The following is a 13,178-nucleotide window of genomic DNA, read 5'->3' as shown; positions in this document are numbered from 1 at the left end:
CCAACCTCTGCGACTGACTCACTCTGTTGCCTTTTCAAAAAGTGTCTAAGTCCCATTTTCAAAAATAACTTGGTGACTTAGATCCTCAAAGGTATTTAGGTGCCTAACTCATTGATTTCAATGGGAGGTAGGCACTGAAATATCTGAGAGGATGTGGGCCATGGGAGCATCGACTTCCAATGAGATTTAGGCTCCTAAATGCCTACATCACTTTTTAAAATGTGATAGGCTCCTAAATCACTTAGTTACACTTCACCTCCTTGTGCCTCAGTGTCACCATCTGTCACATGGGGATAATGACATTCTCTTTAGCAAAGTTCTTTAAAGTCTATGGATGCAAAGCACTCTAAGTATTATTTCATTATGTGACATTTCGTCTAACCTCCCTTCTTACTAATTAATGCAGTTCTGGCATATGCAATATTCATAAGGCTGGAAATACACTTCTGAAAACACTAGAAATGCTCATGGAATGGCCTCACATTTGGATAGCACCCACAGGCCTAGCATCAGGTTCCATGTAAAGCATGTCGATGCTTTAATCTTTGCTAACGAGAATGGAAATGATTGTCAACATTTTTTTTCTCTCTCATGAGGCCATTGTGTGTTTTTCTAACTTTATTATCAGAAAGCAATAACAAGCAACTGGTGTGTTGTTGTTTTTGAGTCTGGGAATCTGCTTGCTAGATGCTTCCCTCAGCATATTTTAAAGTTAAATATTTGGGTTGCTGTTCCCTTTTCAGGTCCAGCCATGATACAAACTGGCTGGAGCAAGAACGAGCTACGGCCTGGTTCTAATCATTCTGGTGACTGTAGCTTAGAAGAGTCCAGACTAAACGGTTGTTATGTAGTTTCATTGTTTGGGTATTGACAGCCCCCAGAGACCTTGTGAAGCTATGGAAACTTCTTGAAGAAAAATATTGTTGCTATTGCTTTTGAATTATACAAGGCCGTTTAAAGAGGTTTGAACATAAGGTGAATAGTCACACTTGGAAGAATTATTGTTAGGTAACTCTGCATTTCAATACATATGTCCATGAGAAGAGGCGGGGACAAGTAGTTTCAGCATTGGGATTAAGGGTCATGAATCCTGGCTTTATTGTGGGCTCTGCTGCTAGCTCAGGGGGTAATGTTAGGCAAGTTTCTAGGCCTCTCTGTGTTTGCCCATGGGGATAACACTTCCCTACCTCTCAGGGGTATTGCAAAGCGTAGTTAATCGATATTGTGCAGTGCTCTGCAATGTTTGGATTAAAGGGACTACATAAATGACAACTCTTGTTTCTGTTTATGTGAGGGACTCTGTATACCATTCTCTACTATCACTGCTGATTGATTTGTCTGAGACTGGGAAACGGGAAAGAACACTGACCTTCAAAACAAATTATTTCCCACTGCTTTACTGTTTTCTGTGTGCCCCGCCTTTCCCACTGACCGCTGTCCCCGCAACATTGTTCTTCTAGAGATCTGAATCCACAGCTTCTGGGTCCTATAACACCCCAATATTAAGGCACCCAAAATCAGTGGCCAACAGAATGAGTGAAAACGTTGGTCCTGGTTCTTCCTTGGGAACCTATCTTCTGTCCTGCAGGCTCTGAGGTTACATGTACTGTTTCTTTAAATCTGAAGCAAGAAGCCAGTCGGGACCAGGCTGGGGAAGGTTCTAGGCAGCAGCTCTGCAGTGAAGGTTTGGGGATAATGCTGCTCTCCTTAGTCTAAGAGAGTTCCGTGTCCATTGTTAGCGGAAAAAGCAACTGGGTCTGCACCCCTTCCTCGTTGCCACATGGCAGAGGCAATGCATGTTCCTTCCTTTGCAGCAGTGCAAGAAGCAGCCTCCATTTCTAGGCCTCCTTTTTGCACAAACCTGATGTTATCTCTGCTCTGACTAGACAGTTATTTAAGGGCACAAATGCTGAATCATGACTGTGAGGATGCAGAAAATGGCTCAGAAGTGAGTCCCACATTCTTCGACCATGGGATGGTGTTCCAAGAAGGAGGAGTGCTAGGCAGAGATGGGCTCCACCTAACGAAGAGAGGGAAGAGCATCTTCGCAAGCAGGCTGGCTAACCTAGTGAGGAGGGCTTTAAAATAGGTTCACCGGGGGAAGGAGACCAAAGCCCTGAGGTAAGTGGGGAAATGGGATCCCGGGAGGAAGCGCAAGCAGGAGAGTGCAAGAGGGGAGGACTCCTGTCTCAGACTGAGAAAGCGGGACAATCAGCGAGTTATCTTAACTGCCTATACACAAATGCAAGAAGCCTGGGAAATAAGCAGGGAGAACTGGAAGTCCTGGCACTGTCAAGGAACTATAATGTGATTGGAATAACAGAGACTTGGTGGGATAACTCGCATGACTGGAGTACTGTCATGGATGGTTATAAACTGTTCAGGAAGGACAGGCAGGGCAGAAAAAGTGGGGGAGTTGCATTGTATGTAAGAGAGGAGTATGACTGCTCAGAACTCCGGTATGAAACTGCAGAAAAACCTGAGAGTCTCTGGATTAAGTTTAGAAGTGTGAGCAACCAGGGTGATGTCATGGTGGGAATCTGCTATAGACCACCAGACCAGGGGGATGAGGTGGACGAGGCTTTCTTCTGGCAACTAGCAGAAGTTACTAGATCGCAGCCCTGGTTCTCATGGGAGACTTTAATCACTCTGGTATCTGCTTGGAAAGCAATACAGCGGTGCAAAGACAATCCAGGAAGTTTTTGGAAAGTGTAGGGGACAATTTCCCGGTGCAAGTGCTGGAGGAACCAACTAGGGGCAGAGCTCTTCTAGACCTGCTGCTCACAAACAGGGAAGAATTAGTAGGGGAAGCAAAAGTGGATGGGAACCTGGGAGTCAGTGACCATGAGATGGTTGAGTTCAGGATCCTGACACAAGGAAGAAAGGAGAGCAGCAGAATACGGACCCTGGACTTCAGAAAAGCAGACTTTGACTCCCTCAGGGAACTGATGGGCAGGATCCCCTGGGAGAATAACATGATGGGGAAAGGAGTCCAGGAGAGCTGGCTGTATTTTAAAGAATCCTTATTGAGGTTGCAGGAACAAACCATCCCACTGTGTAGAAAAAATAGCAAATATGGCAGGTGACCAGCTTGGCTTAACAGTGAAATCCTTGCTGATCTTAAACACAAAAAAGAAGCTTACAAGAAGTGGAAGATTGGACAAATGACCAGGGAGGAGTATAAAAATATTGCTCAGGCATTCAGGAGTGAAATCAGGAAGGCCAAATCACACTTGGAGTTGCAGCTAGCAAGGGATGTTAAGAGTAACAAGAAGAGTTTCTTCAGGTATGTTAGCAACAAGAAGAAAGTCAAGGAAAGTGTGGGCCCCTTACTGAATGAAGGAGGCAACCTAGTGACAGAGGATGTGGAAAAAGCTAATGTACTCAATGCTTTTTTTGCCTCTGTCTTCACGAACAAGGTCAGCTCCCAGACTGCTGCACTGGGCAGCACAGTATGGGGAGGAAGTGACCACCCCTTTGTGCAGAAGAAGTGGTTCGGGACTATTTAGAAAAACTGGACGAGCACAAGTCCATGGGCCGGATGCGCTGCATCCGAGGATGCTAAAGGAGTTGGCTGATGTGATTGCAGAGCCATTGGCCATTATCTTTGAAAACTCATGGCGATCGGGGGAGGTCCCGGATGACTGGAAAAAGGCTAATGTAGTGCCCATCTTTAAAAAAGGGAAGAAGAGGATCCGGGAAACTACAGGCCAGTCAGCCTCTCCTCAGTCCCTGGAAAAATCATGGAGCAGGTCCTCAAGGAATCAATTCTGAAGCACTTAGAGGAGAAGAAAGTGATCAGGAACAGTCACCATGGATTCACCAAGGGCAAGTCATGCCTGACTAACCTAATTGCCTTCTATGACGAGATAACTGGCACTGTGGATGAGGGGAAAGCAGTGGATGTGTTATTCCTTGACTTTAGCAAAGCTTTTGATACGGTCTCCCACAGTATTCTTGCCAGCAAGTTAAAGAAGTATGGGCTGGATGAATGGACTATAAGGTGGATAGAAAGCTGGCTAGATTGTCGGGCTCAACGGGTAATGATCAATGGCTCCATGTCTAGTTGGCAGCCGGTATCAAGCGGAGTGCCCCAAGGGTTGCTCCTGGGGCCGGTTTTGTTCAGTATCTTCATTAATGATCTGGAGGATGGCATGGACTGCACTCTCAGCAAGTTTGCAGATGACACTAAACTAGGAGGAGTGGTAAATACGCTGGAAGGTAGGCATAGGATACAGAGGGACCTAGACAAATTAGAGGATTGGGCCAAAAGAAATCTGATGAGGTTCAACAAGGACAAGTGCAGAATCCTGCATTTAGGATTGAAGAATCCCATTCACTTTACAGACTAGGGACCGAATGGCTGGGCAGCAGTTCTGCAGAAAAGGACCTAGGGGTCACAGTGGACGAGAAGCTGGATATGAGTCAACAGTGTGCCCTTGTTGCCAAGAAGGCTAACGGCATTTTGGGCTGTATAAGATGCGGCATTGCCAGCCGATCGAGGGACGTGATCATTCCCCTCTATTCGACATTGGTGAGGCCTCATCTAGAGTACCATGTCCAGTTTTGGGCCCCACACTACAAGAAGGATGTGGAAAAATTGGAAAGAGTCCAGCAGAGGGCAACATGACTTATGAGGAGAGGCTAAGGGAACTGGAATTGTTTAGTCTGCAGAAGAGAAGAATGAGGGGGGATTTGATAGCTGCTTTCAACTACCTGAAAGGGGGTTCCAAAGAGGATGGATCTAGACTGTTCTCAGTGGTAGCAGATGACAGAACAAGGAGTAATGGTCTCAAGTTGCAGTGGGGGAGGTTTAGGTTGGATATTAGGAAAAACTTTTTCACTAGGAGGGTGGTGAAGCACTGGAATGGGTTATCTAGGGAGGTGGTGGAATCTCCTTCCTTAGAGGTTTTTAAGGTCAGGCTTGACAAAGGCCTGGCTGGGATGATTTAGTTGGGAATTGGTCCTGCTTTGAGCTGGGGGTTGGACTAGATGACCTCCTGAGGTCCCTTCTAACCCTGATATTCTATGATTCTATGATTCTAAAGCTTCCTGCATTCGTGTTTGCTGTGGCCCTCTTTTAGGCGACCTTCCCCCGCGTTTGGGCTTTAGCAGATTGTGGGAGGGTATTATGTCTGCAAGGAGAGGGTGGGCTGAGGTTGTAGCAGTGACATGGCCAGTAGATTCACATCTACGTGGATGCACTAGCTAGCCATTACACCTGCAGAGAAGAAGAATGCTCCAGTGGTTATTATGTTAGCCTGGGTTTCAGGAGACCTGGGTTCAATTTCTTGCTCTGCCTCAGACTTCCTTGGACAAGTCACTTGGTCTCTCCCTGCCTTAGTTCCCTACCCGTAGAATGGCAGTAATAGCACTGTCCTACCACAGAGAGGCAGTGTGGGGATCAAGATATTAATGTCTGGGAGGTGCTCAGATACTCTGGAGATGGGGGCCATGTAAGTACCTAAGCTAGATAAATGGCCTTGCATTAGCGATAAGCACTTCTGGTGTGGGCCAGGGGGAAAGATCCTTTCCCATCTTGATGCCTGACCAGTGCCCAGCCCGTTTACTTGGGGCCCTGTGCAGAAGGGAGAGGATTTGGGCCATTGTCAGTTGGCATTTGCAGCCCAGGATAATGAAAATCCCCCACGCTGCACAGAAATGTGCGAATTGCACTTCCGGGCTGACTGAACCTCACCTTCCAGTGAAGCTTTGTTACTGTACATGAAGTGAATCATTTTTCAATTAGAGGCTTCCACTGTCTCTTGCCATTTCTTTAACACAAAAGCCGTGCCTTCCCACTGTGAACAGAATAATGCACCGCCAGGATGTGGTTCCGTATGTACGTGGAGGGTGGCTGTGTCAGGAGAGGATGGCTTTCAGTCAAAGGCTGCTTTGAGATGCAGGGAGATGGGTGAGGGAAAGTAATTTGGGGCTTTTCTAATTGAAGTAGCTGCCTAATTGAGGGTGAAGTCCATTGGCCTGGCACGTTCCTGTGCTGGAACAAGCCTGAGCAGACACTTGCATGGTGAGTGATGTCATGAGACGGATTTACCTTTCCTTATCACTGATTTTTGAGGAGAGAGGGGCTGGGGATGCTCTTACCATCCTGCGCTCGACTAGATTTAGCATGGCATTCAGAGTCAAGGCCAGTGAGGGCTGACGTTCAGGTCCTGAGCTATTCTGGCAAGATTTCCGGTCGAGGCGGTGGAACAATTTGTATAGTGGGGGTGCTGAGAGCCATTGAACCAAACTGTAAACCCTGCATATGATTGAAGCAACTTCAAGCCAGGGGGTGCAGCAGCACCCCTACTTCCAGCACCTGTGTTTCTGTTCCCCTCTACCACAAATACCAAAAATCTCTTGAGATCAGCTTTCTAGTGAGATTTCGGCCATTTTGGGCTGCAGCCAATGAGAATCCAGAAAATAGGACCTTCCCTTTCATCCAACCCGGGTGAAAACTGTGGGAGGATGGGTCTGAATCTGACCCGTCCCTGAAAGGATGAGGTGAAAGTTCTGGTCCAGCTTCATCTAAATTTGGAGACAATACTATAAAATGGGGAAGATCCATTTCCAAAGCAACTGCACACGGGACCAAATCAGCTGACGTTTGTGCTGTTGCCCCATAAACAAAAAGCAGGGCTATACGCTGTATCAGTGGTTCTCAAACTCTGGGTTGAGACCCCAAAGTGGGTCGCCAGGACCAGTATTAGACTCGCTGGGACCCATGGCTGAAGCCGAAGCTTGAGTGCTTTAGCCCGGGGCAGTGGGGATCGGGCTCCGCCCCTTCTTCCCCCACCCAGGGTCATGCAGTAATTTTTGTTGTTAGAAGTGCAGTGAAGTTTGAGAACCGCTGCGCTGTATTAATTGGCATCCCCATTTAGGTCCATCTCGTCTAGCAAGAAAGCAGGTTGGCACCAGCAGGTCAGGTGCTGCACTGCTTATAAAACAGGAGGTGACCACTCCTGAAAATGCCGCTCCTGTTGCCTCAGACTCTGCCTGCGCTGGCTCCTCACATGCCAGCGTGCCTGGTTCCACAAGCACTGCCGCTGCTCCTCTCAGTCTGCTCAACAGCGTGATCGGAGCAGCCTCCTTCGGGACTGTTCCATCTCCCTGGGGAGTTCAGCAACAGCTTCTATTCCCCTGGGTGGGCAGGTCCGACGCACGCTGGAGCACCTGGCTGAGAAACCATCTGAAAATGGGACACGCTGAACTGGGAAAGAGCCTGTCTTCTCCTGCCTCTTGTCGGGGGTGGCTTTCCGCCTTCTTGCGGTGTCCTCCTCATCCTGTCTCCTGGCTAGGAAGTTTATGGGGGAGGAAGCAGAAAGGCTCTCTCAGACACTGCAGTGTTAAGGGGCCAGGCTGTGCGTGCCTGCCTGCCCTCTCCCTGCTGCTCTGGGCTCTGCCCTCTGGAGCCATGTCCAAAGCAGGGAGGTGAGTCCCACGCTCAGCTTTTGGCTCCTCTCCCCCCAGGGCCGGCTCCAGGGTTTTGGCCGCCCCAAGCAGCCAAAACCAAAAAAAAAAAAAAAAAAGCCGCGATCGCGATCTAAAAAAAGCCGCGATCGCGATCTGCGGCGGCAATTCGGCGGGAGATCCTTCACTCCCAGGTGGAGTGACTGACCCTCCGCCGAATTGCCGCCGAATACCTGGAACTGCCGCCCCTGTCCGGAACGGCCGCCCCAAGCACCTGCTTGAGAAGCTGGTGCCTGGAGCCGTCCCTGTCTCCCCCACCTCCTCCCCACGTTGGCCCTTAGCACTCGGAGGGCATAATCACTTTTCTACTTATTTAAACAGTGCCAGCAGCAGCCTGGGGTGGAGAGATTGGGGCAGGGTTTGGAGACCCCAGGGCGAGCATGGCTGCATCTAGATGTGCTACGCCATTTCACAAAGCCCAGACCACTAAGCCCTGGAAACAGGGACCAGTCTGGCCACGCTGAGCTGCATCTTCTGAGCTTGAAAATGGACCATCTCTGATCAGGGCTGGCTCCAGGGTTTTGGCCAGCCCCAAGCAGCCAAAAAAAAAAAAAAAAAAGCCGCGATCGTGATCTGCGGCGGCAATTCGGCGGAAGGTCCTTCGCTCCGAGCGGGAATGAGGGACCGTCCGCCGAATTGCCGCCGAATAGCTGGACCTGCCACCCCTCTCCGGAGTGGCCGCCCTAAGCACCTGCTTGCCAAGCTGGTGCCTGGAGCCGGCCCTGTCTCTGATAATACTCTTACGTAGCACCTTTCATCCGTTGATCTGTCGGTGCTTTACAAAGGAGGCCAGCACTCTTCTTGCCATTGGTCAGATGGTGAAACTGAGGCACAGAGCAGTGAAATGACTTGACCACGGTCACCCAGCAGAGGTGGGAATAAAACCAAGTTCTCTTGGCTAGCCCCACTTTAGGAATCCGAATGATTCTAAAGGAATCAATCTTTGTTCAAACCCAGTCACTATTCAAAGGACCAGGGCTATCATGCTGGGGAGGAGACACTGTGTTTTCTCCTACAGAACAAAAATTGAATCCCTGCGCTAAGTGCAAAACTGAACTCAGCCTGAGCTGCAAGGACCACCTCTGTCATATAAAATAAATAGACAATTTCTGTAAAAGCCTGATTCTCATATTTTCCTCACATCAAAACAGTGCTATTTCTGGAAAGCATTTCCCACTAGAGTTGCTGTGAAACGCTCGACAACAGCTACTGCTCAAAAGTTACCTTGCAGGAGAAACTCCAGTCCTCAAAGGGAAATGGTGAGAAGCAAATGTGGAAACTCCCTTACTAAGAAAAGGAAAAACAGCCTCCAGTATTTTACAGCCATCACTCCAAACACTACAGGTAAACTGTAGTGGTTTGGACCAAATTTCACATGGGCTTAGATCACGGGTGGGCAAACTTTTTGGCCTGAGGGCCGCATCGGGTTTCCAAAATTGTATGGAGGGCCGGTTAGCAGAGGCTGTGCCTCCTCAAACAGCCAGGCGTGGCCCAGCCCCGCCTCCTTTCTGACCCCCCCTCCCCCCACTTCTCACCCCCTGACACCTCACCAACCCTCCCTGACCGCCCCCAGAACCCCTGCCCCTGACTGCCCCCCCGCTGCCCCATCCAACCCCCCTCTTCTTCCTGACTGCCCCCTGGGGACCTCTGCCCCCATTCAACCCCCCTGTTCCCCACCCTCTGACTGCCCTGACCCCTGTCCACACCTCCACCCCTGACCACCACCCCGAACTCCCCTGCCCTCTCTCCAACTCCCCCGCTATGTGCCCCCTTACCGCGCTGCCTGACGCACCGGTGGCTGGCGGCGCTACAGAGCACCAGGACAGGCAGCCGTGCCGCCCAGCTGGAGCCTGCCACGCCCCCGCGCAGCACAGAGCACCGGATCAGGCCCTGGCTCTGCAGCTGCGCTGCCCCAGGAGCTCGCAGCCCCGCCGCCCAGAGCATTGCACCGGCGGCGGAACGAGCTGAGGCTGTGGGGGAGGGGGAACAACAGGGGAGGGGCTGGGTGCTAGCCTCCTGGGGCAGGAGCTCAGGGGCCAGGCAGGAGGGTCCCGTGGGCCGGATGTGGCCCGTGGGCGGTAGTTTGCCCACCTCTGGCTTAGATTAAGGTGACCAGACGTCCCAATACTGGGGTTTTATCTTATATAGGACCCTATTATCCCCTTCATCTCCCCCTCTCCATCCTGATTTTTCTCACTGGTTGCCTGGTCACCCTATCTTAGGTCTGGTCTGTACAATGTCTGCACTGATTTAACTAAAAAAAGAAGAACAGGAGTACTTGTGGCACCTTTACTCTGAAAACTGTTTTAACTGTTTCACTTAGGGGTGTGATTTTATACTGGTATGGTTATACCGGTACAACCCCTAGTACGGGCACAGTTATACTGGCATAAAGGTGCCTTTTAAAGGTGCCTGTTATCGTTTATTCCTCTTCCCATACAGGAATAGCTAGACTGGTCTAAGCACTGCAGCCACACTAGGGAGCTTGTACCTTTTTATACCGGGATAGTTAAAGTGGTACAAAAACTATGTGTAGACAATCCCTTAGACAGGATACAGCCCCACACTGCCGCCTCTTTGAATCAGGCTGCTGCTGCTTTTCCAAGGCTCGGGGCTTCCTGAGCGAAGGATTTCTTTGGGCTTGTGCTCCTTGATTTGTTCGCTCCTCTTCCTTTTCCTTAGGAATATTTTCACCGACTCAGCATAGCTCCTTCCTGCTGCTAGCATAATTCAAGACATAACTTTGCCGTGACTGCAGATGCCGGAAAGGAAATTGAAAGATTAACAAGTCCAGGCTGCTTCTCTCCCCCCTCCGCCCCCCCGTCTTCTCATGATTATTATTATTTAAAGGTGTGAGTGTGTTGGGCATTGTAGGGAAATCCACATACACCCCCGCCATACTGCCTATCTTTCATCTCCCTTCCCAGGTTTGGCATTAGTCATAAACCCAGATGTTAGAAGGCAGAGCTCAGCAGATCACCAGATGAATATACTCGCACGCTGCTTGGAAGGGTTCATATGTTTCACATGACCCAGCGTCAGTTGCTGATGCTTCCCCCCCACCTCTCTTCCCCCCTCTCTCCCTCTCACACACACCCAGAGCCAGCCTCCTTTCATTTAAAGTGTGTTTTTGCCTGCACGTGAGCCATTCATCCGAAAAGCTCTAGAAGCAAAGCCTGCAGAAGGGCTAGTGGTTTGCAGCTGCTCCCATGCTTATCTGGTGGCATGTTCTGCATGTGTGAAATCTTGCAGTGTTGCAAGCAGGTTTGGGGTTTTGGTTTTTTTTCTTCTCCCCCACTCTCTCTTGCTAAGCTGCTGAGGATGGAGATTGCTGTGGTTCGCTCTGGATCGCCGCCAGTGTCTATCTAAGAGACCGTTAGCCGGGAGATGGGATGTGGTAGCATTGTGGAACTCCTTGCAGACACACACACAGAGGGAGGGGAGAGAAGAGGAGAAAAGGGCTGTGCCTGCCTCCTAGCGAACCACACAGAGGAGGAGGGACAGGGAAATGGATGCTGCTTGTTAGGCCATAGGCCTGCTTAATCTGGATTTAATGGGATGCTTTTTTCTGTGGACAATCTGGTTGAAATCTGAAGTGCTGCTGCTGCCGCTGAGGTGAAAAAAAAGAAAGGTAACGTGTGCCTTTGTTTTCAGAGAGGGACTTCGGTGGGGCCATGGCTTGTGCTGCATATTTAAAATGCTGTTGGAAGAACAGCTCAAAATAGATCTTTTATCTCTTATCATATGTAATTAAAAACAAATCTCTCTATAAAATACAAGGGCTTCCCCTCCCCCACTGATTTGAAATGGAGAGACAGAAATGTGTGTGTTTGCAGGGGGTTAAAAATGAATAAATGTTGTGTTCCAGAAGCAGAGGTGCTAGCAGTGTGAATTCATTGGGGGTGGGGAGCAGGGCTTTGGGAGGTGGAGATGTTTGAATTCAGACAAATCTGGATGCATGCTTCCATTGACTGCTAAGATGGACTGTTCTTTCTACATTCCAAATGGCTGCAGCAAGTTAAATGCAGAGCTGGGGGTTGCAAAAGCAAAGCCCCAGAAATATTTTCACTTCAAGCATGCTCCTCTTCCTAGATTACAGCAGAAAAGTTGCTACATATGAAGTCTAGAAATGGCAAATAAATGGCCCTGTTTCTAATCTCCTGTGCATATAACTATATGCACTGCAAATGGGTACAAGTAAGATTGTTTTCTCGACTGCATTGTTAACCCTGTTTGCTGCTGGGGGAGAATTAGAAAAGTAGATTTGAGCATCTAATGCAAAATTTCCAGGAGAGACAATTGTTTCTAATAATAGCTCTGGCACTGGTTTAGTAATACACATCCAGGCGCGTGAGTGATCCAGCAATACTTGCTCGGAGACAACCCAGGTTGTAGAGAAATGTGAACCGCAGCCTTTAAAACATTGTCCTGAGCAAAGTAAAAATAGCTGCACTTAGACATCTTTTAAATGGAAAGGGGAGTATTGTGTATGTTTGTATGTTCTGTGTGGCACTTAATGGCTCACCATGGAGCTTATAGTTAAAGTGCACATGCCTTTTTCTAAAGCTACGGAGCCTTATTCGGCTTTCCCTTGTCCCAGTTTTATACCAGTGTAACTCCACTGACTTCAACTCACTTCTTCTGGATTCACACTACTCGGATTTTGTGAACAGCCCTGAGGAGGGTGTGTAGTGCAAGGAATTGGGAGCTCTGTTTTGTCTGACCGTGCTGTTTTCCCTGCCGAAAACTGAATCCCTGGCACCAGAGAGATCTTGATGGTGCTAAACTAGAAGATTGATTCTCTTTCGCGTTCTGGGGATGGCAGAGGGCCCACAAGGAGGGCTGCTGTGTGAATAGCTGACTGCACACTGTTTGAACCCGTTGCTTGCTGCTGACCCTGGCAATCTTACTGTGTTTTGGCTCAGGATGGCTGCTCAGAGCTACTTGTTCTAACCTTTCTGGCACAAGTTACCAGAAGCTTATCCTCTGCTGAAAACGTGCAGCAAGGAATATTTTAGAAAAGAGACACAGTAGAGCCATGCTGATTCATACCAGCTGAGGATCTGGCCCCAACATGTCAGAACTATTTGGGGTTTGTCCTTTCTCAATAATCTGGGGTCCATTTGTAATTTTTTTTAATACCACTAAGGTTCGGTGGCAAAGCAATTCTTCAAGCAGCCTTTCATGGCAGTTTGGTTTGGGATGTAACCTTTAGGAACAGCATAATCAACCCATGCACTGCAGCGTATGGGGGCCTGCTGCTGCTCCCATTCCAATCTTCCATTGATTTCATTGGTGCAGGAATAAACCCAAACTGGTGAGTGCTTGTAAATTGCCCTATGCTGTAGCAGGAAAAGCCGCTGGTGGGGTACAGTTTCAGCAGCAGACAAGTCTGATCATTTTCTGCCATTGAACATGGAGTTTATTTAAGCACAAAGCGTGCGGAGGGCACTGTGGCAGAAGCCGTTGGTGGCTAAATAGCTGTTGCTTCCTTTAATTAGAGACAATATTTGAAATGCATGGGAATCAACATCAACCTGAGCTGCTAACGGGAATTGTGTTTTCTGCAAAGTAAGGGATCAATCAGGAGGGGAGGAAAATGGCAGAAATTACGATTCGTAGTTCCCAGGGACTTGTCGTCATGTACAGTGCTGCAGCAGCACCGCTGTCACACCTTAGTGAAGACACTACTACATCGACGGGAG

General features: G+C 49.0%; 1 protein-coding gene across 3 annotated transcripts in view; it reads left to right on the top strand.

Annotated features, from left to right (window-relative positions):
- The window catches only part of FRMD4A (FERM domain containing 4A), a 300,489-nt gene that overhangs the window by 81,231 nt on the left and 206,080 nt on the right, over positions 1-13,178 (top strand). Inside the window, exon 1 of one of the 3 annotated variants that reach the window (XM_054016793.1) lies at positions 10,728-11,104. The exons of the other annotated variants lie outside the window; for them this stretch is intronic. The gene's annotated coding sequence lies outside the window, so the exon portion shown is untranslated. Of the gene's footprint in view, positions 1-10,727; positions 11,105-13,178 lie in introns of those variants that run through there. 3 annotated transcript variants of the gene reach the window in all.

Source organism: Malaclemys terrapin, chromosome 1, assembly GCF_027887155.1.
Source record: "Malaclemys terrapin pileata isolate rMalTer1 chromosome 1, rMalTer1.hap1, whole genome shotgun sequence".
NCBI lineage: Eukaryota > Metazoa > Chordata > Testudines > Emydidae > Malaclemys > Malaclemys terrapin.
This window is presented reverse-complemented; position numbering and strand designations above follow the sequence as displayed.